This window comes from Elgaria multicarinata, chromosome 7, assembly GCF_023053635.1.
Source record: "Elgaria multicarinata webbii isolate HBS135686 ecotype San Diego chromosome 7, rElgMul1.1.pri, whole genome shotgun sequence".
NCBI classification, from domain to species: domain Eukaryota; kingdom Metazoa; phylum Chordata; class Lepidosauria; order Squamata; family Anguidae; genus Elgaria; species Elgaria multicarinata.
The window spans coordinates 79,226,631-79,248,521 of NC_086177.1; the positions used below are offsets into that span (position 1 = coordinate 79,226,631).

Genomic DNA, 21,891 nt, shown 5'->3' on the forward strand with positions numbered 1-21,891 from the left:
CTTTCTGAGAATCTCTTTTCTAAACGTCAGTTACTTAGAAAGAATCATGCTGTCTAGTTTTCAGAATCCAAAGCTGCCTCAGATGCTTATCTTGCTCCTGCGACATAGCTACACCCATTTTGAGGTCTCTCCTGTGGCAATCACAATCTAGATTCTGCCATAAATCACGCCAAGGCAAGGGCTCCCCTGTTTCCTACTCACAACTTTAAATGAAGCAGGTATGGGGGGAAATACAAGCACAAATTCCTTTTTAGAAGAATTACTATTTACTATTAGCTGGTGAGAAACCTGTCAAAAGGCGAGAACCTTTATGGAAACATGGGTTAGAGATAGGTGAGACCTTGCATCAAGAACAAGGTTTGAATTTATTTTCCTGGAGAATGTACCCAGCTTTCCCAGTTCCAGCACTGTCAATAACACTGCAATCCTATACTTACCTGGGAGTAAGTCCTGTTGAATTCAGCGGGGCTTACTTCTGAATAAACATTAGCTGTGTTTCCAGGTAGCAGCTGTGCTGATGGTTGCTCACCTTGGTATGTTGCCTTTCTAGCCTGACTGTTCTTTGCCATGTCCATTTCATATGCTAAACATTCCTTGTACAGGTGGTCCTTAGCCCATGATGTACATTTGTTCTGCCTGACCTTTCAGAATATCTATTTGCTGTTGCTATACCTGGGTCTTACCCTAGTACTTACTTACCCTGGTACTCCAAGTTATTTGGATTTCCAAATAACTTCCTCTAAGATGACAGCAACCCAATTCATAAACAAATACTTAATTCAGGAGTGCACAACCTTTTTGATCCCAAGGACTGCATGTCATACTGGGCTGGGGGACATAGGCCAAGCACACACACATACCCACACCCACACATGCACAAATAGTTTGTAATCCTGCAAACAGATCTGAGGATTGGTTTAATGGATGACGATGAACACTTAAGTCTTCATAAGCATCACTGTGGTTTTCTTTGTAGTTCCCAGGGGAAAGCAGCATTTGATTGTGATGATTAGATTAAAAGTTGTACATGAACCATATTAGGCTATTGAACTATCTACTGTTTGAACTTTCTGACAGAACCTCACCTACTGAGGACAGTTAAATTGTACAGGAAGAGAAGGCGGACAGCCAAATGGACAAAAACATGGAGCATTATGCATGGAAAGTGCTTTACAATCCTCAAAACAGTCTCATAAAAAAGGTCATTCACAATAGGGCTGAAACAAAATAAACCCCAATTCATGGCTGGTATGGGATTTGAACTTCGTTATTCCAGCTCCAGCTTCCATTAGCTAAAATGCCTGGTTATTCAAAGACCAAGCACATCCTACAAGATGTGACCCAAGTTCGCTCAGGATGCCACACTTCAGGAACAAGATTCAAAACTCTATAAATCTTTAAGGCTAAAAATTCACTAAGAGGCATGCAGTAAAGTTTCTCTTGGATAACGTTCACCTTAAGAAACCTCAACTCTGTGTACTTGGAAAAGACATTTGAATGCAGCTTTTTCAGGATGAGCAAACCCAAAGCCCCAACTTCAAAGCCTGAGGCACTGGCAGCTGCTTTAGCGAGAGGTTTCCCTAAATAACCTCAGTGATAACAACCATGCTTTGATTGTTGCTAAATCTCACATCAGAACATCCTTTACGTATGCATATTTTAGAAAAACAGACTCTTTTCACTCATAACTAGACTGGCAGTTATTCAAAATATTATTAAAGCCCTGTCTAGACCTCCCATTACCATGTCTTGAGCCTCAGACGTGCATAAAATGGATTATGCATTTAAATGAAGTCAAGCATGGACAAAAGAAATAAGAAAACATCAACACATGCTTGATTATTGCCTGTCACATAAATTATGAAATGCTACTACATGGTTTGTAATTCAAAACAATACTGTAAAAAGCCATATCAAAGTATTACATAAGCAAATATCTAGAAAGATTGCCGCCGCATTTCTATGTTTCCACCATGACTTCTAATAAAACAACTCAGAGGAATAAGAGGATTAAACTTTGTGGCTTTAAATAAGAGTCTCCGTTTGTGCCTTGAAATATATATATTTTTAAAACGCACCAACTGTTCTGTTCCCTGACTTTGTAATTAAGAATATCCAAAAGGGCTGATTACCGAAAAGTGGTTTACAATGTGACTTGTGTATTGTGCACAATAGAACTGTGTACAACATGCAGGATGGGTTCACATCTGTTTGTGGTTATTTTGTCGCTGTTTCTCCCCTCCTCCACGCTTCCTGCTTTCTGTTTAATCTTTGTTTTGCTGAAACCATTTCTTGTAAATGTGAATTTAATGTTTTAATTAATCTTCTTAAAATCACAGTTTAGTCTACCCTATAGTTACATATATTTAGGTCTCAACGATGATAAAAGAATTTAAGCAATACAGTTCTCTTCTGGACTGCAACTAGACCAAACTACAGTGTAGTCTATAAATGAAAAACAAAACAAGCTACTGTTTTTCAGCTAGTGATTTTTTTCTGGACTTGGGGCTATGTCTCATAATAGTATTGTACACACAGAGAGTGGAGAGTGTCCCTGGGCATGCATTTATGTGGACAAATGTAATGTGTGACATACTGTAAGCTATCACAGATACAGCCATAAGCCCTTTTTTCAAGCAATAATTGCTTTTGGCTGCATCCTTGTTAAGCTGGTTCACATACTGTCACATTAATAATTATTGCATTAATAATGAGCATTATGCCTAAGAGTTCTCATAAGTACAAGAAAAATCCCTGCATGAATTGACTCTTAAAAGGTAAGAATAGCAGAAGCCTTCACAAGGAATAGAGTAACTCTGTGCACCCTAAAAAGCTTCTAATTCCTACTCCTGCCCAACCAGTCGCACCTCAGATTACATCCTAAATCACCTTTGAAGCATAAGAGACATTAAAAAGCAGTTGATGCAGCATGGATGAGAGCAGCTGTTCAAAGGAAAACAAAACGTGAGCACTCAACCAAGTGCTTGAATGCTCTTACAGGCAATGGAAGTTATTCTGCGGATTACTCTTTTGCATCACAAGGCCCATAATCTTTCCAATGGAGACCAAATTGTAAACCTCTTTCTGGGCCGAAATGAATACTCAGCTAACTTTGACTTGCACTGAATGTTGTGGATTTTCATACAGCTAATGACAGCAATTCTCAGAGGAAATTAAAGCTTAACGTTTGTTTTGTGAACATGATAAATGGTGACAATGACAGTGAGATTTTACCTCCAAAATCTAGTAACTTTTCTGGAGATTAGTATAACACAAGTGAGACCTGTAAAGTGGGATACTACAGCATCAAGTGCTCCTGTTCAGGATTCTAGCCAGCCATGCCCCTTTCCAGGGCACTTCATTTCATTTCCTCTCCACCCCAGTTTTCTATTTGCCCCACAAGAGTCGGTCAAGCAATCCATGGCTACAGGGCAGGCTAATTCTCATTGTGCTGTTTTGCGGTCTCTCTCTCTTTCTCCCCCAACCCCCATTTAGGGCTTTTCCCCATGATTTTTTTCTTTTTCTGCAAACCTTCCAGTTCCCCCATGCCTGGATACTGCTGTTTTGACTACCTAAGGATAGGCACTCAAGACAACGAAGGTTGCCGTACGTGTGTGTGTGTGTGTGTGTGTGTGTGTGTGTGTGTTTGTATAGTACTGACTGTAGTGGCTACAGTGTAGCCCAGGGATGGGCAGAAGACAGAGCTGCAGTCTTTTTGGACTTCAACTCCCAGAAGCCCCTGCCAGCATGGCCAATGATCAGGAATACTGGGAGTTGTGTCCAAAACATTTGCACACCTACTTTCTGCCCACCCCTCACTGTAGCCTAACTGCAGAATTTCAAAGCCACTGAAAATTACATATGGTGTCATCAGTTACTGGATTTTATATTGTTTTACAATTTGAATTCTCTGGAATGTTCATTGGGATTTTCCATTATGTAAAACAGAAGGTATACTATAGTAAAGGCTCCTCTTTCCACCATCATCTGATTTAAATGCTTCCTTGTCTTACAAGGAGAATGGCAAAACTCAGTATGCCTTTTTCTTGAGAATTCTGTTTTTAAAGTGAACATGAAGAATTCTAAATTTCTTGCTGTCAGAATTCAGGCAGACTACAGGTGAGGCAAAATCCACCATATGGTGTCTCTATTTGGTAATAACAGCAAGATCTATATTCTGTTTCCTTTAGTTATTCCAACCAAATAAATGTGCTTGGCAAGAAATGTATAAAGCAGGAATGAAATGAAATCTCTCTTGATGAGGGGAGTGGGAGAATTTTTAAAATCACTACTATTCATTGTCACCTCTACTGCCTTTTTCGGATGGAAGTCTAACATGATGATAAGACATTCCAATTGCCTCAAGATGGGCCATACACTTCAAGAATGTGAAGAATGCATAGATGACAGCTCATAGTTGCAAAAATTCTTGGTATGGCGTGCATGATACAATAAAAATGGATTTTAAGATTTGTGCATTTGTGTGAATCAAGGCAGATGTCAGGGGCAGAGAGTGTCCTATTTAAGAAGGGCCAATAACTAATACCCAATTCAATCCTCGCATAACCCACATTTGCCAGGCTCGTACAACAGTCGGGGTTGCATATTCAAAACGACAGCCGCACATGCCCCACACATACTACAACCTCATTGTGGGTTAAATAACCCACAATGGGCTGTCATGTCATGCGAACAGCTCCAATGACTGAACCATAGTTGGGATTAGAACCTATGTGTCCCTGGTGTAATTTCAGTACTCTAATAATTATTTCCACAGAAAAAACTGATTCAGACATAAACTATCTTGGTATGAAAAAACATAACTTAATTCAGGTGTGAGCAATTTCAAGGTGTCCAGGGGACAATTCCCCCCCCACACACCAAACCAATTGTAGACTGCAACCCCCACTACTGCTAAATTTGCCATTATAATCTAATTTAATTTTCCCATTAAAACAAGGTGCATGAAGAGTACCGTGTTCTAAAGTAATATTGCATTCCCCTGGGGTTTCTGGGAGCATGATTTGGCTTTAACACAAGGCATGTGCTCCCTGCTCACCCTGTTTTGTGTGAATAATGAAAAACGGGGGTGGAGAGAGAGAGAGAGAGAGAGAGAGAGAGAGAGAGAGAGAGAGAGAGAGAGTTGCATGCCCTCTCCTGGTTTAATCAGACCAAGAACAAGCCTTGGGTCCACATGCTCCCTCCTTACCCCTCCCCACATCTTGTGTACCCAGCTTTGAGTACACCAACAGCATAGTTTGGTGAATCACAAGTTCCTGTGATGTTCAAACTGGGAAACTGTGGTTTAAGTGCCACTAACAAACTAGGATATCTAATCAAGATCAGAGCAAGAAAGCAGACTGCAAATGCCAGATAGAGGCGGTACCCTCTTCTCTTTCATTTTAAGTATAATAATGAGCACATGGATATTGGTGAGAGTAGCCCACTCATTTAAGACCTGTTTTAGTAGCTTGATCCAAGATGGAACACTGAAGCAAAAGTATCACTGATGATGTCTAGGGTACTTCTGATGGGAAACTCTGAGTGCTTCTGAATTATTGCTGTTCCACTGTAAGGTGCCAGCAGAATGGCAATTGACTTTTCACAATTCCAAGGGCAAAGCACTGCCTGTGAGTATATACATCCAGTATGTCCCATCCACATTACTGGATGGGATCCAGCCTTGTGTGCAGGAAAGGGACAATTCATTGCCCTCCTTCTCTTTTTCTTCTCCAATTCCCCTGCAGGGTGGGGTGGAGAAGAATGGAGAAGAGATTTCTTGTTTTAAAAGATGACTCTACTGTTTTTTAAAAAGGCAAACAGTTTCCTCAGCAATTTCTTGTTTCAAAATCACATCAAGAACTATGGGCTGGATTCAGGATCTGTCTTCCACAAGAGGAAGTCTCTTGATTTAGAGGGACCCCGTGCCCCTTGTCTAAAGAGAGAACTGCAGAACTATCACTTCTTCTTCTTTTTGGCATTTCAGTTGACCCCAATCTTTGCAAGATGTCATTTTAAGCAAAGTGTAATGCCTCTCTCTCTCTCTCTCTCTCTCTCTCTCTCTCTCTCTCTCTCTCTCTCTCTCTCTCATTCACACACACACACACACACACACACACAATCTCATCTTAGAATTGTGGGTTTGGCTCTTCCATCTCTACTGAAGAATTCAGAGCATCACTCACCACTTCCCCCCTCTCAGTCCTACTGATTATTTTTTTTAACCTTCAAATGGGCTGGCTTAGTCATACTTCGAGTAGACCCATTGAAATCAATGGGACTTAAACTAGTAATAACTAAGTTAAGTCCTATGGGATTCAATGGATTAATTCTTAAGTATGACTAAACGTGGATCCAACCAAATGTGTTTATTTTGAATTTACTCTTTTTCTTTTCATGCAACATTCTGATATTGCATACATGAATTATTGCAAGGATCCAGTTGCCAACGGAGCACTGACACTTTTAAAGTTGGGCATAGTGAGCACACATATATCAGGGAGAAAAACAGAGGGTCAAATAACATGTTACTAAAAGTTACTTAAAGCTCTCGTTCTGATATGGATTGGGAAGCAGAGGCTGCAACTGCAATTTGCATTGCCAAAAAGTGATCCATTGAAAAAAGAGCTCAAGAGCAAAGAAGTAAAGCCTCCTATGCCCCCTCCGGTCCAGATTGAAATTGGGTCTCCCACTTTTGAGTAAAATAAAATAAAAAGGTACTAGCAGTACTTTACTTTACCCTGAGGCCAAAACTAAGAGCAGGAGAAGTAATCCCCTTCCTGCAAGATGCGACACTGCGCAGTTAAAGATTACTGTTTTTTTTTAAATGAGCAACTGGTCCTCCCCTGCTGCCATCGGCCATTTTGAGTGCATGCTAGCGTTGTTGTAGGGGAGGAGGGAGCCAGTCAAAACGTGTGGTCGAGCCACATCATCAACCTGTGACGTTGCCAAGGTAGGACAAGGGACATTGTAACAGCACTGCGCCAAGTTTACGAAGTGCTGGGGAAGAGGGAAGTAGAATTAAGTACAGAACACACCCAATAAAATAATTTTTACTGCACCAAAATTGGAGCTGATTCAGCGAAATGGTGGCCGCAATTAACGTTTAAGCAAAGCAGCAGTCTGGAGCAGTGATAGAGAACAGAGGCTAGAGTGGCCAGGGCAATGCTTGATGCTCTATACAGGAATCTCTGTGATTTCGCCATTAACCATAGACATGTGTCAGATGACACTTTTAGCCATGGTTAGTGCCGCTAACCATGTTGCACAACATGGTTAGTGAAACCGACCACAATGTGGTTAGCGACGGCAGATGGTTAGGGAAAACTCATGTCAGACGACACCATTAACCATGCTGCCCTAACCACACTAACCACAAAAGGGTTAACAGTGTCATCTGAATGCAGCCATTGTTTCCTTTCTTCTTTGGCTTTCCTAAGGCGATGGAGCAGAGATTGAACCAAGATCACCCAGTGAGTTACATGGCTGCCAGGCATTTGAACCTGGATCTATGTCCAATTCTCTTTTCACTACCAGTACTCTGGTTGTCACACATGGTTTGAATAGACCTGAATCAACTATCTAACTTAATTGTTAGTACTTTACCATCATGGGATTGGTAATATGGCTATAATACTAATTAACCGGAAAATGTTTATAGAAAGCTCATCAATACATTTTTAAAACAAAGTAATTAATTATATATCCTGGGTTAAGTGGTTAGTGTAAGTGTGATGGGTTTGGTCTTCTTAGATCCTTGTAAGTAGACATGAAGCCTGGGTTGCAAGCTTTCTTTCTAAGCAAGCATGGGGATGAACAATGCAAGTACTTTGAGCTTCTTCTTTTCCTTCTTCTGCACTTTGAGATCATCCTCAGAGCTCCTGCTAACACGTTTCTTTAAATACCGGGGCTGTTCACACCACACATTAACCCACACTCAGTGGTTGAGTGTGGGTTGTTATTGAACCATGGATTGTTTGTTTGTCGCATCACGGGTTAGCATGTTATCTGAACCCAGGATAATTCCCATTGCTAACCATGCAGTGCAGCTTATTAACCACATTGAACAAACCATGGGTTCTCGATGTGGCTTTTTCAAGAAAAATAAGTCACACTGCATGATTACAGGGCTACTCTGTGGAAAACGTCCTGCGTCCAGACAACACAACAACCCACAATTCAACAAACAACCCATGGTTCAACAACAACTCACTCAACCACTGAGTGAGTTCCCTGTTTAAACAAAAGATTGGAGTCTTTAGAGCAGCCTTCCCCAGACTGCTACCCTCCAGTCTGGGAATGCTGTCAGGGGATAATGGGAGTTGTAGTCCAACACATCTGGAGGACAATAGGTTAGGGAAGGCTGCTCTAAAGACTGCTTTAGAGTGTCTTTTTAAGCTTTAGCATCTTGTAAATTAATTACAGTAAATGGGTAAAGAACATTTGACTCTCAGGACTGTGAATGGAGCTAAGTAAAAAAGGTTGGGAAAGGAAAAATAGATACATTCCGCAGTTCATCTTAGTTTTCTTAATAATCTGCCAAGGCGATCAGTTAACACAGTCTAGAAACGTTGGAGTCACAGTATCTGAGCCACGGCCTTTTCTCCAAGCGAAGAGGCTCCCGTATGCCAACTGGCAGTGGCAGGATGGGGAAAAGAATGATGAGTGCAGCTGAAAAAGTTATTTAATGCTGTTGCCTGGCAGTTTGCTGAGTGAAGCAATACATCATCTACCAACATTAGAGGATGAGGACCAAAGAAAAGCAACAGAGGGGTTGCAAGGTGTTTTTTTTTCCTTTTCTCATACTTTTAAGGCTGGAATAATAGAAAGGCAAGCAGAAAAATGTATGCTTCATACACAGACTTGTGGAATATTAAGTAGGTAGACTCCAGCACCAGTTAAAATACTTTCGTGATGCTCAGTTCAGAACTTTAAATCATAGCTGTCAGCTTGAAATATAATAAGCACACAAACTGCCTTGAAGTATCAGACCAAGATCCCCTCTAGTTCAGCCATCTGTTTCCAACATTGATTGGCCAGATGCCCTTGGAAGGTCTAAAGCAGGTCTGGATGGTGCTGATCATTCCCTAGTTATTCAGAATTATACAGACTTTGTACACATTACATTCAGTCTATTTAGTCTCATTCTCCATTAACTTTATTTCTTAAAACAACACCATCAGCAACTGATCTACACTATGCTAGGTAATTTCATTAGTTAGTTACAATGGACCTGCAATAATACGTTGCAACACTGATTGCTTCTGTTAATGATTCCAGATACCCCAGTCCAGTCCAGTTCCCCTGCTTCCCTTGTTTTCTGCCCCCCAGCTCCCCCCCCCCCAAATAGTCAAAACTCCCTATCAATTTAGCGTACTCTGACTGGGTTCAGATAACATGATAACCAACAGTGGTTTAAGTAGTTGATGGCTGGTTATTTAACCCACCATGGGTTATTGTGTTGTGTGGCAGGAGTTTTTTTTAACAAACGATTGGTTATTTGGCCAAAATAACCAATGCAAATAAGCAACGCAAATAAGCAACACTGTGCAGAGTTGGCTATTTGAACCACTGTTGGTTATTGTGTTGTGTGGAGGGCACCGATGGTTATTTCTTCAGCCCCCATTGGTTATTTTGTCAGCCACAGAGTCACAAGGCAAGAGCGGTCAAAGCTCAAGTTGCTGCTCTAGCCCAGCCAGCGGTATAGAGTTCCAGCAGCAGCAATGCCTGATGGGATACTAGCAGAGGACTGAAGGGGAGAGAGAGTGGGGGATGAGTAAGTCAACTCAGCGCAGACTAATAGTCAACTCACCATTGATCCTAATCCATACCATGGTTGATTATTATCATGTTGTGTGGGACGTACCCCCTACATAAACAACTGTTGAATTATTACCCCACTGTTGACTATCATGTTGTCCGAATGCAGCCTCTTCTGTCTTCATTGGGCTGCTTTCAGGGTTACCCTGAGGTGGGGTTTTTATGTACTTTTGCAAACCTTTTGGCTACATACGGACAGCCCTCAGAAAACTTAGATCACTATTAGATAATCCAATGTAAAATAACACTTGTGTGTGTTAATGGGCAATACTAGATGTCGTATAACATAACTTCACATGAACTTTTCAAGAAAATGAACAGCATAGATCAAATAAGCGTGTGCTGAAGTGGAATAACTAGTAACAATTTTGAACATCCTGAATGAATTGCAAATTTAACAGTTCAAGTGGCTTCCTTACCTCACAGCTGTGGTAATGCAACTTCAATGAGGAAGCAAAATGTATTCACTGAAAATGAGGAACATGGAGGAAAAAACCATGTGCTTCCTAACCTAAAATAATGTCAGTCATGCCTTTTTCACTTGATAGATGGGGGTAAAACATAAATTCTACAGACAAGCTTCCATTCTTGCATGACCGCAAAAAGTATGGCTCATCTAACTCTATATGGATGTAGCAAATCTGGCATTTAACATTTATATTTTACATATATTTCAAATTTGAACCGTAGTAAAAAAAACAAATAAGCAGAACTATTTTACAGACAAAACTAAAGCCATTTGTGATATATTATCAATAGAGGTTAATCTTTCTTCCTGAGCTACCACTACAGTTGCATATTCTGTAATACAAGGATGATGCAAAATCAGGGTAAAATTAAACAGCCAGTGTGAAGAGAAAGTTAGCCTATTAATTTCAAAGCACAGGGATACACTGTAGCTTGTTGTTACATGTGGACCCAGTGAGGGTGCATTGTTGGGGTTGTTGACAAGCCACCTGCAGCTCTAAAACAGCCCAGGGGTTCCCACGTAACAACAAGCTATGGCACGCGTACACACACACACACACATGGGAGTCACCACAACAGGAAGTCCTGTGAGGAAATTCTCCCTTGGTGGCTTCTTGTTATGTGTGAACCAGGTCATAGAGAAAAAGGTACAAAGAGGGAAGTGGTTCTGTAACCTGGGATAATCAGATGTGTATTCAGTGACCCTCCCAGAAACTGGCTGGCTGAACATACATTTGAGGGCGTGCACAACTACTCTCCACTTACATAGATGTAGATCTTTTGACCACTTTCCCCCATATGTCTTAAGAACACATGGTGATAAAAATAATTAAAACTTGGTGAGGTACCCATTTCACCTTAAGCAGCTCTCAAAAGGGAGTGACATCTTGCTTTAAGTCAAAATGTAGATGCTATATTGGACACAAAATGAAACATACAAGCCATATGTGTACTACTATGCACATGCCCTATAACACTTTCTCTGTTTCGTGAACTATTGGAGACGGAAATTAACATAATTTAAACCTTCCTTTACTACATTTAGAACTGAAATAAAGTCAGTGGAAGGAATGTCTCTTCCCAACCATTTGGGGAGAGACCGTGGTAGATCACATGCCTCACATGCACAAGGTCACAGGATCAATCCAGGCATCTCCAGTTAGAAGCAGGGGATGGGAAAGACATGCAGGCTGAGCTGAGGGAGATGAGAAGAGAAGCAGGGCTACTCCACCAGCTCTGTTGAAAAGTCTCCCTCATGAAGTCTTCACCTACCTCAACAGTTACCAGCAGCAGGTATTCCAGCAGTCTGAGCCGAGGGACAGCAAAGTTATTCCACCAACTCTGCTTTTCCTTGTGTGACCCCTCTTTTTAAATTGTTGTTGTTGATTACATTTCTACACCGCCTCATAGCTGAAGCTTTCTGGGTTTGCCAAGATTAAAGATAATTAAAATGCAGTATACAAAGTTTTAAAACTATTTACATAAAAGCACACAGACAGACAGTATACACAGAGACAACGTATATCTAAACACAACTTTGAGCAGTCAGCCATAACCATAAAACCAATCCAGACTGATTAAAACTCATCACATGCTGCTAAATGCCTGAGAAAAGAGGAAGGTCTCAATCTGGCACCAAAAAAGGTAATAATGTTGGCACGAGGCAGGCCCCTTCGGGGAGATCATTCCATAATTGGAGGGCCACCACTAAGAACGCCCTCTCCCTTGCTGCTGCCTTCCAAGCCTACAGGCAGCGACTGTCATGCTTAATCGATTATACGTAAGCCTCTCTGGGAGCCTTTTCAGCTGTGGAGTGGCATACTACTACTCAGTAGAGTTTGGTGGCTCCGATGTCAGTGGGGTGCTGAATCCGCTCCAGTCAGAACTCTAAAGGAGCTATCCAATGTTCTGCACCTTAGATCACTCCTTTGGAGTTCTGACTGGAGCGGAGTCTCTGCCCCAGTGACATCAGAGCTGCTGCTACTACTACTACTACTACTACTACTACTACTAAAGAAATAATAAATAAAAGACTTGCTGTCAGTCAGAGTATACACTACTTGGCTACATGAACAATGGTCTGATCTGGTACAAGACAGCTTCTCACTTACCACTTCACACACAAGCTAGCAACAAAGTTGACTTTATCATTGGTTGTACACTCAACAGGGAGCTACATCCAATCCAGGCTCTCTGACAAACGCACCTGTATGATCAATGTATTTTCAAACACCCGGTTGCCACGTTCATGCTTTTGCATTTTTAGGTGAACATTAAAAAACCAAATCTTAGGTATGTACCTAAAAATATAATAGTGTCTAAGGGCATAATCCTATGCATGGTTAGACTGAAAAATGTTCTACAACTTCCAGCTAAACATGCATAGGATTGTGTCCTAAGCATCTCCTGGCAGAAAGTAACCTCAAAGCAGTCTGTAAGAGATTGTGTCTTATTTATTTATTTTGGGACCAACCCCTGCCCCATTTACTTGTTCACGAGCTTTGACAGTTAGATGCAGCTGGTCAGCTTGTAGCTCTTAATGAGACAGCAATCCTAGATGGTTTGGCAGCCTCTTTTAAAATGCGATAGCAGGGACTGCTGTTGTCATGCAGCATGTTTCTAGAGTCTCACATACAACACAGTGTGTTTTGCTACTTGGAACTGTTGTTCCCTGGGGATTAACACACAAGTACAGTGAGCCTCATGAGATCCGAACTTGTTAGCAGATCCACAGATGGCATGAGCTGGGTTCTCAAGAATAAAAGCGTCCAGGTATTCAATCAGATACCGCTTTGATACCACAGATTGCTAGATTACCACAGATCCCATTTCTTTTTTTCCCTTTGGGCAATCTTGAACAGGGTTTTCAAAATGTAGCATTCCTGCCTGGTTCCATTCTCACACTCCCCTTAACTTTGAAGTAGTTAAGCACTCAGTTCCCTCCTCCACAAATCAGATATTTTTAGACTGCTTCTCAATTGTTACTTCATCATTACAGTTCACTTGTACTGGCTGTTGAACCCTGAATACTTTTCAGGGCACAGCAGCAATTAGAAACAACCAAAAGACTTGTTAGCTCTCAAGTGTGTGTGCGCCCCCCCCCCCCACTTTTAAAATTCATGATTTAAAATAAAAGAAATTGAGGAGTTAGACGTTATCAAGGAATAATCATCATTGAAGCAGCAAAGGTGAAGAAAACCACATTTGAATTGCTACATAAATGTCAGTTTTAGCACAGTTTGTAAACTATAGTATGATGTGGGGAAAACAGCATTACAACACTGTTCAGTATAGTTTTTGCTACAAGAAGCAATCAAGAGGTAAGGCTCTACTACATCTAGAACTATGCAGAGCAATATGATCTTGTCTAGTGGCTCTACGTCAATGCATTCCTATTAGCAAAATCCTCAAACCACACTGCATATAAACATTAGTTGCTAGCTATAATGGAACAGCTAAAGCAACCTAAATGGCCTTTTCTTTTTCACACAAGTTGTCTCATTAAATGTTAATCCAGTCGACATACGCACAGTGGGGAGGCGCTGCTTCTGAACCTAACTGATCCTCAGAGTCAGGAAGAACTAGATAAGCCTGCCGATGTTAGACGTTTAAATTTCTGTTTTAAGGTGATGGCTTATTAGCAATATTAAGTAATCAATCATTACAAAAACAAAAAAGAATTACCTCCGGTCTAAAATGCTTCTTCATGCAGAACTGTTCAGCTTGTCAAGCAAAGACAATCTCCCCACCCCCGACCCCCATAAAACATCTATGCACAGCAGCACGCTATGAAGTCCTTCCTAGTGATCCAGTTCTTGGAATTTTCAGATTCTTGTCCGCTCTGCTACTTTCTGAATCTGTATGCGCAGCACAGATCCCTACCTTATTTGGCTGCCAAGCCTATTACAGTGAGCAAACAATGCTTTCTCTGTCAGAACAGAGAATGAATAGTATCACAAAGACACTCCTCTCTCATGTACAACGCTGGACTTTCCCCTCCTCCTCCTTTCAAAGCAATCTAACTTGGGTGGGAACGGATGGAAGGAAATCACTCATATATTTTTGGGTGCCCCCTTCCTAACTGCCAGTCGTCATTATTAAAATGGCAGCAAAATGATACGGGTGCTTCTTTTTTGGACTCACAACCTTAGATTTAATGATGGAATGTGTCTGCTAGCTTTATACTTTCATCCCAAGTGGCTGAATGTATAAGCAGACATCTGGAATATCCATTACAGGGTATGGACAGTGTGCCTGCTTCAACCCATCAAGAGCAAGACAAAAGAGTAAGAAGGAAAATCTCACAGGGTGTCAGGAGAGTGTGGATAAACCTTTCTGCTGCTCTCTGTTTTGGGATGGATTTGGTCTTTGAACATAGGCTGGGCTTCTGGAACAGAGTACTTGTATTATGAATGATAGAGCATGAATTTGAAGTGGGATTTGGGTGATGAAAGAGGATGAATACATCTTTGGATGATTGGGGGCTCATTTCTCTCCTTAAAAGCAAAGAGACTAATCTCAGTACATGATTCTGGGGATGCAGAATACCTGCTGTGCAATATACCTACCAGCTGGATCATCCATGCATTAGAGTACTCAATTGATAAATAGTAAAATAAAATAAAATAAACATATGTCTTAAAGCTAAGCAGTTTCTCCAATATCCATAATCTTTCATGATAAAGGTAGTTAGATGCTATTAAATTAAGTATGCTTCCAGAGGCTGGTGTTTCTTCCAACTAAACATAAGTCACTAAACTTTAGTGACTAAAGGAACAAAACCAAAATACTGTCTGTACATGGCCTATGTTGATTTCACGATGTCTAAAAGCACTTGTACTTGATAAAACCAATAGCTACTTGATTATCCCTGGGCCATCACCCTACATTTTCCTGCAAAGACTGCCCAAGACTGATTGAGAACCACCAGATGCTACAGACAGAGAGTGGCTTTTTGCCATCACACCCTACTTGAGAGTTTCCCAGGGGCATCTGGCTGGCCACTGTTGGAGACAAAATGTTACATCAGATGGACTTTGACTGGACCCAGCAGAGCATTTCATATGACATCAGCCAAAATTCTTCCAAGCTTAACGTGAGCCAATTTTGTGGATTCTCCAAATACCCTGAATTCGAAATAGATCAGAAGGTTGCAAAATCAAGGTTGTTTTTTTTATTACATTCACTTCGCAACAACTCTGCAACCACATATGACAGAGACAACTGCAGAGTCAGTATGAGTCCCAAATGAGCAGAGTCAATGCAGCAGTTGTGCTTGGCACATTTATTAAATGGCAATCTCAATAGAGGCCCTCTATTTCCCCCATCTAAGTTCCTAACAGATCAAGCCTGTCACTTCCACAATACAGAAACAGTCTAGCCTCACTATGTTAACTAGCTGCCTATTATCAACCAAGCCACACTCAAGATTTTGTTGTTGACATTCAAAGCCCTAAACAACTTCTGACTGCCTTCCCCTATATACACAAAATAGTCTCCTGAGATCTTTGAAGAAGGCCTTAAGGGACATTCCACAATCAACAGTGTGCCATCAAATAATGGCATGTAAGCAGGCCTTCTTGGTAGTGACACCCACCCTCTGGTACACTCTCCCATGTGTGTGATTTGAGAGGCAGAAACTGCGGTGAGCTAAAATTGCCTCTTGAAAATACATTTACTCACTCAGACTTTCCCTGACTTGTAATCAATCATGACAGTGCTCTGTTTTACTGCTTTTTGTAATGCTTTTAAGGTATATATTGTTTTATACTGCTTTTAGATTGGATTTTATATTGTATTGTATATGTTTTTATATCAACCACTTGGAAATCCTACATGTCAAACAGTATAGAAGCAGCTTAAATAAATAAATAAAATGTCCTGCTCCTGCTCATTACAGCAATTTATTAACTATACAAAACTCAGAACAAACTTCTAGAAGAAAAGGCCTATGTTATTTGATAGAAAATTGTGGGTGCTTACTACACATTCTAGCCTTTTTATTTCTTTAAAAGCCTGCCTAAAAATGAAGAAAACCATCTAATGCTAAAAGGCAAGCAGTATATGTACATCCAAGTACATCTAATGCTACTTGTACAATCCAATAAATAGCAAAAGGAAATAACACATAAATCTTATGAACATTTCGAAAACATTCGTTGCTTGAGGCAAAGCAGAGCTAGATACACTTTTTTAAAAGGTCAAATTCCATCAAGGTAATGTTGCACTTTTATGCTCAAATGAGGCTCAAGGAGTTAATGTGCAGAAGCGAGTGACATGGCCTTGGAGACTACGGAATTGTGACTGTTTTGGAGCTACTTTGCTTCCCCTGGGTAATATTTTGTTTTCATATTATTTATCAGAACAACATGTTTCTAGCCATAGCTACAGTGAACCACCATAAGAAACCCATTAATTCAACAGAACTGAAGCATCAGAGAAAAGGTTTAATTCAATGGAGCATTACTAGATGGTGCTCAGACCCAGACTTTGCTCCTGCTGGCAGGAGCATCCTCTGAGCAAAATTCCAGAGATGCTTCCAACTGTGGAAGGCCAGAGACAGCTTTTCCAATTCTCCCTTTCTCCTGCATTCTTTTGTACCCTCCAAAAATTTGCTCTGGAGGATTGGATCCTAAGATAAGGCCAGCAGGATCCTCTGCTTAGGATATTTGGGTGTGTGTGCAGTTCTTCTGTTCCTTGGCAGTTGGTGACACAGTCCTGCCCTTCAGAGTAGGTGAGGAGCAGAAGAATCTGCAGATGGACTCAGGGTAAAAGTGAATCATCATCCCACAGAAGCAGCCCTTCCATTGATTTGCAGACACCTTGGCAGCTCATGATATCTCCTGCCCCTGTTTTAATTTATGTATTTTTCAATACAGTGAGTATTTTCCATCGCTTGCTGGCTGATACAAGCCCTGCACTTTTCACAGCACATTGAACCAGAGACTAAGAGAATTGGCTATTTGAGATTATATTATAATAAGCAGTATATATATATATTATAATAAATAAACAAACAAACAAACAAACAGCCTTCCATGGACGGTAGGAGCCCTTCTATTCGGAGAAGGCTAATTTAGGATCCAACCAGTTGAGTATGCTGCTGGCTACTAGAGCTGTGTTATCAAGGCACAAACAGAGCAAGAATCATGTCCATTTCAAGATCCATGGTGACAGAGCTGAATTAAGATGCAGATTTCTGATGTCCAGAGTCAATATGTATACACATATCACAGCTCTTAGATTACACTGGCAATAATCTGGTAAAGCTACAGACAGTCCATGCAGGAAGGAAGAGCAAGCAGGAGATATTCAAAATAGTTAAAGCTGATGCCAAAAAGAAAGGTAGTCAAAGGGCCAAAGATCAGTAGTAGTGCCTGTTTACACACTCATGGACAGGAAATAACCCTATAACAGCCCATGAGATCTGTGTGGCTTGTTAACCATGACAATAAGCCACCCTCACCAGGTGCAAATAACACTGCAAGCCGCACCAGTATGGGTAATTATGCAAATCCCCCTAACACACAAATGGCACATGCAGTAGAGGAAATAAGCCAACATGGCTTATATCCCCCTCCATGATCATGCAAGCCCAGCGGTAGAGTACATTGCTTCCATTCAGAAGGTCCCAGATGCAATCCCTGGCAGTAGGTCTGGGAAACCCTATCGGAAACCCTGAAAGCTGCTGCCAGTCAGTGTAGTAGACAATACTGAGCTAGATGGATGATGATGAATGATGTGACTTGGCATGTCAGCTTCCTCTGTAGCAGGAGGAAAGTAAATTAGAAAGGTAAGGGGTAATCCACATCGGATTAAGGGAAGAGACTAGGGGCTCATCTACACCAAACAGGATATTCCACTATGAAAGTGGTATGAAAGCGGTATATAAGAGGCAGGAGCCACACTACTGCTTTATAGAGGTATTGAAGTGCACTGACAAGTGTTGGGGCCCATTGACACATACCATATACTGTTTTCATACCACTTTCATAGCGTTACATCTTGCTTGGTGTAGATGTGTCATGGGCCCTAACAGCTGTCAGTACACTTCAATACCTCTATAAAGCAGTAGTGTGGCTCCTGCCTTTTATATACCGCTTTCATAGTGGAATATCCTGCTTGGTGTAGATGAGCCTTAGGATGCAAAGAAAGATAAAAGTAAGTATAAAGATGTGTTAATTATGGGGCAAAGTTTATATAAATAGCGTACATATAACAATGACTTAGGGTGAAATTCTATGCATGTTTAGAAAGGAAAAAAAGTCCTACAACTTCCAGCATTCCCCAGCCAGTCATGCTAGCTTGGGAATGCTGGGACTTTTAGGACTTCTTTTCTGTCTAAATATGCATAGGGATGCACCCTTAATATATGTAATTTAGCAAACTCATGCCTGGAGTTTGTATTATAGAAATGGAATGGAATTTAACTGCAAAACACAGATGGAATGGGAAAAGTAACAAATGAACTAGCTTGAAAATTATACAAAATGTTTGTACCTGGCCTGTTAGGTGCAACACTGTATTGTGAGGCAACTGGAAAATAAATACCCTTTAAAAAATAAATAAGTAATTAAAGAAAGAAGGCTAGACTAGGGGAGAGTATAAATGCTTCTTGCATTAGCCTAATGATGAAGCCTTCTGAACTTCATAGATTAGGGTAATCTCACTTCCACCCACTCAAATTCATGAAACAATTTGCTTAGCACACAAATCTGGATACTGATTATGCAAACTATTTGTGCTGAATTACTATGACAAATTTGCCTAATTCTCATATGAAATTTTATCCCTGTATCCATAGAGCAGCAGAAACACGAGACAGAGCACATCAAAGTTTGTCTGATGTAAAAGCCACCATCAGGTCTGCTGCTCTGTAAGAGTATATGGTTACTAGTCAACGGTTACTAATCCTGATGGCTATGTGCTACCTCCAGTATTAGAGGCAATATGCCTATGTACACCAATTCCTGGATAACATGGGTGGGAGGGTGCTGTTGCATTTGTGTCCTGCTTGTGGGTTCCTGGTCAACACTGTGTGAACAGAATGCTGGACTAGACAGATCCTTGGCCTGTGATTCCACATGGCTGTTCTTATGATCTTAGCAACATTTGAAAAATAGGACAGGGTTAGTTGGTCTAAACCACTGCTCCTATTTATTTCCAGTGAAGAGCAAACACACATACTCAGTGCCTTCCTTCTATTAATATTAAAATTAAAATAGGAATCCCAAGCGAGGGTGTTTCAGGGTGTGCTGTAAAATTCAACTCTCATCAGCCTCAGCCAAGAATTCTATACAATTTGAACAGTAGCAATTCCAGCCACAACTTTATTCCCATTATGGTTAAAAATCAGTTAAACTGAGGATTCCCATCTATACACACACACACTACCTACTGTACCTGTATGCTAAATCCTATGGCCTGGGCACATTCTGAATAGGAATAGACAAGATGACTCTTTTGGCCTTTTTCACTTCTGCGTATATTTATTTATATATCCTTTGTGTCCCATTTCTGCATTAATCCTTGAGATTTCCCCCCCACTCAAATCTCCATGAACTTTGCACTTAAATACATATACGTGAACATATTTTGTCTCAAAATACATAATTCTAAATGTATTTTGTATTTTTTTAAAAAAAAAAAGCATTTAAAGTGCATTTTGATACTTTTTGTAAGCCAAGAACTGCGTCGCAAAATTCTGATCCACATGTTAGTCCAGAAGATGCAGAGTACATCAGTTCATATCAGAACATTTAAAGAAAGAATTCCTCAAGCATACCTAATTCTGGACAGGCATCTGGAGAGGAGAGATCAGAAACTGGAGCCAGGCAGGGCAGTAAAAATAGATTTCCGCTTGCATGGTCACTGAAAGTAGGATTTTAACTTTTTCCCCATTTTTGAAGGATGGGGCAGAAGCATTTGCTTATGGTACCCAGCCTTAGATGTACCATTGACTATTTCTCCTCCATCTGTACTCAATAACAACTTCTTAATTTCAAAATATAAGAAAAAATATACAAGTAAAAGTAGAGTGAATATTTGTGTTTCTAGGAGGCATTTCAGTTGTTGGGCACCTACTTCTGCTCATCATGCCATTTCAAGTGTGCCTCATTTAAGAAGATGAAGGGATTGACATGTCTGGAGGTTCTTTCATGCTGTTAGTTTCATTCCTTAATTAGATTTCCAATCAAGATTTCCCCCATGCTTGTGATTTTTGAATGCATTGAAGTTAACCTGGCTAGGAAAATGTAAAAGCCAATCATTTTACCATGTTGTCATGACCAAGTAATAAGAACTCCCTAGACGTAGCTTGAATTATGCAGAATATTTCGTTAGCTAAATCAAATTGCAAAGCTCTCAAAACACAAGGGAATGCTAATATAAATGCTTTTCTGACATGCCAAATCTGATTAAAAAGCATGTCAAATAATATGCCAAGTCACTGGATGTCGATATAATGGAAGACTTTGGAAATTAAATATTCATGAAACTGAAAATATGCCCATCCACCAGAAAGGGAAACCGTGCCATATGATTGCACAGTACCACATAAGATTTTCGCTATAAACAGAAACATCAAGTGGAAGATTGACATATTTTTGTCATTCCGATGATGACACTAGGCAAAATAGTTGGAAATGAGAAAAGAGGCTGAAAAAGCACCTGCCTGGTGTTATTTTTGTGACATAGCAATGCTCTTTGACTGTCCATTCATAAATTTTATAGGCCTGCAGTTTTGCTGATCTCTGAGCAAATTTATTCCAATTACACATAAATGTTGACTACTGAATTTTGACAAGTTTAGGTGGAAGAAATTCTGCAGCTCATCCACAGGCAAACATACAGGTGATTTCTAATATGACAAAATTCCTTTCTGTGTAGGAATTTGGTCATTTTCAAAGTGAAATTGAAACAGGCCAAATGCAATGTAAACTTTAGATCCATGTTCAGTGACTCGCTGGTGGGCCAAGAAAATGAAGCATAATGATGGGCTAGGTTTACTCTTCCACGGCTTTTTCTTTCCTTGTAGCCTCCCTTCTGTAGCCGACCACCCTCCTTTCTTTTTTGCACTAGCCCAGAGATGGCGATGTAGTCTTCCAAGATGTTGCTGGACTTCAATTCCATCACCATTCACCATACTGGCCAGGAATGCTAGGAGTTGTAGTCCACCAACACCTGGAAGGTCACATGTCCCCCACCACTGCACTAGACTAATTCACTGTTCAATATAATTGTTCTAAACTCCAGCACTCTGCTGATGATAAGATTACAAAATAAAAGAGACCAATGGGCAGCCTGGGCAGAGTCAGAGCTCCATCACACCAGCAATTTAGTGCACTCTCGCCATGCCTGGTGTGTGGATTTGCAGCATGGTACTTACATGACTCTGTGCCTGTCCTGCTGACACCCCCACCTTTTCCCCAGCCTTTTCTGTCTTTTCCTAGAACGCCTAAAGTCTGGATTATTTTCCCTAAGCATGTTTTCCTTTCTTGTGGACTTGTGCTGTGACAGGAGCCTTGCTGTTGGCTTGAATGGATTGCATCAGGTCCTGGCAGGGAAACGTGATCTCTTCCAGCAGCTGGCTTCAAGCCTCAATAT

The 21,891-nt window shown here is 40.7% G+C and overlaps 1 protein-coding gene across 2 annotated transcripts in view; it reads right to left on the reverse strand.

Annotated features, from left to right (window-relative positions):
• Window positions 1–21,891, reverse strand: part of PAG1 (phosphoprotein membrane anchor with glycosphingolipid microdomains 1) — a 103,107-nt gene that overhangs the window by 40,500 nt on the left and 40,716 nt on the right. The gene's annotated exons all lie outside the window — the stretch shown is intronic.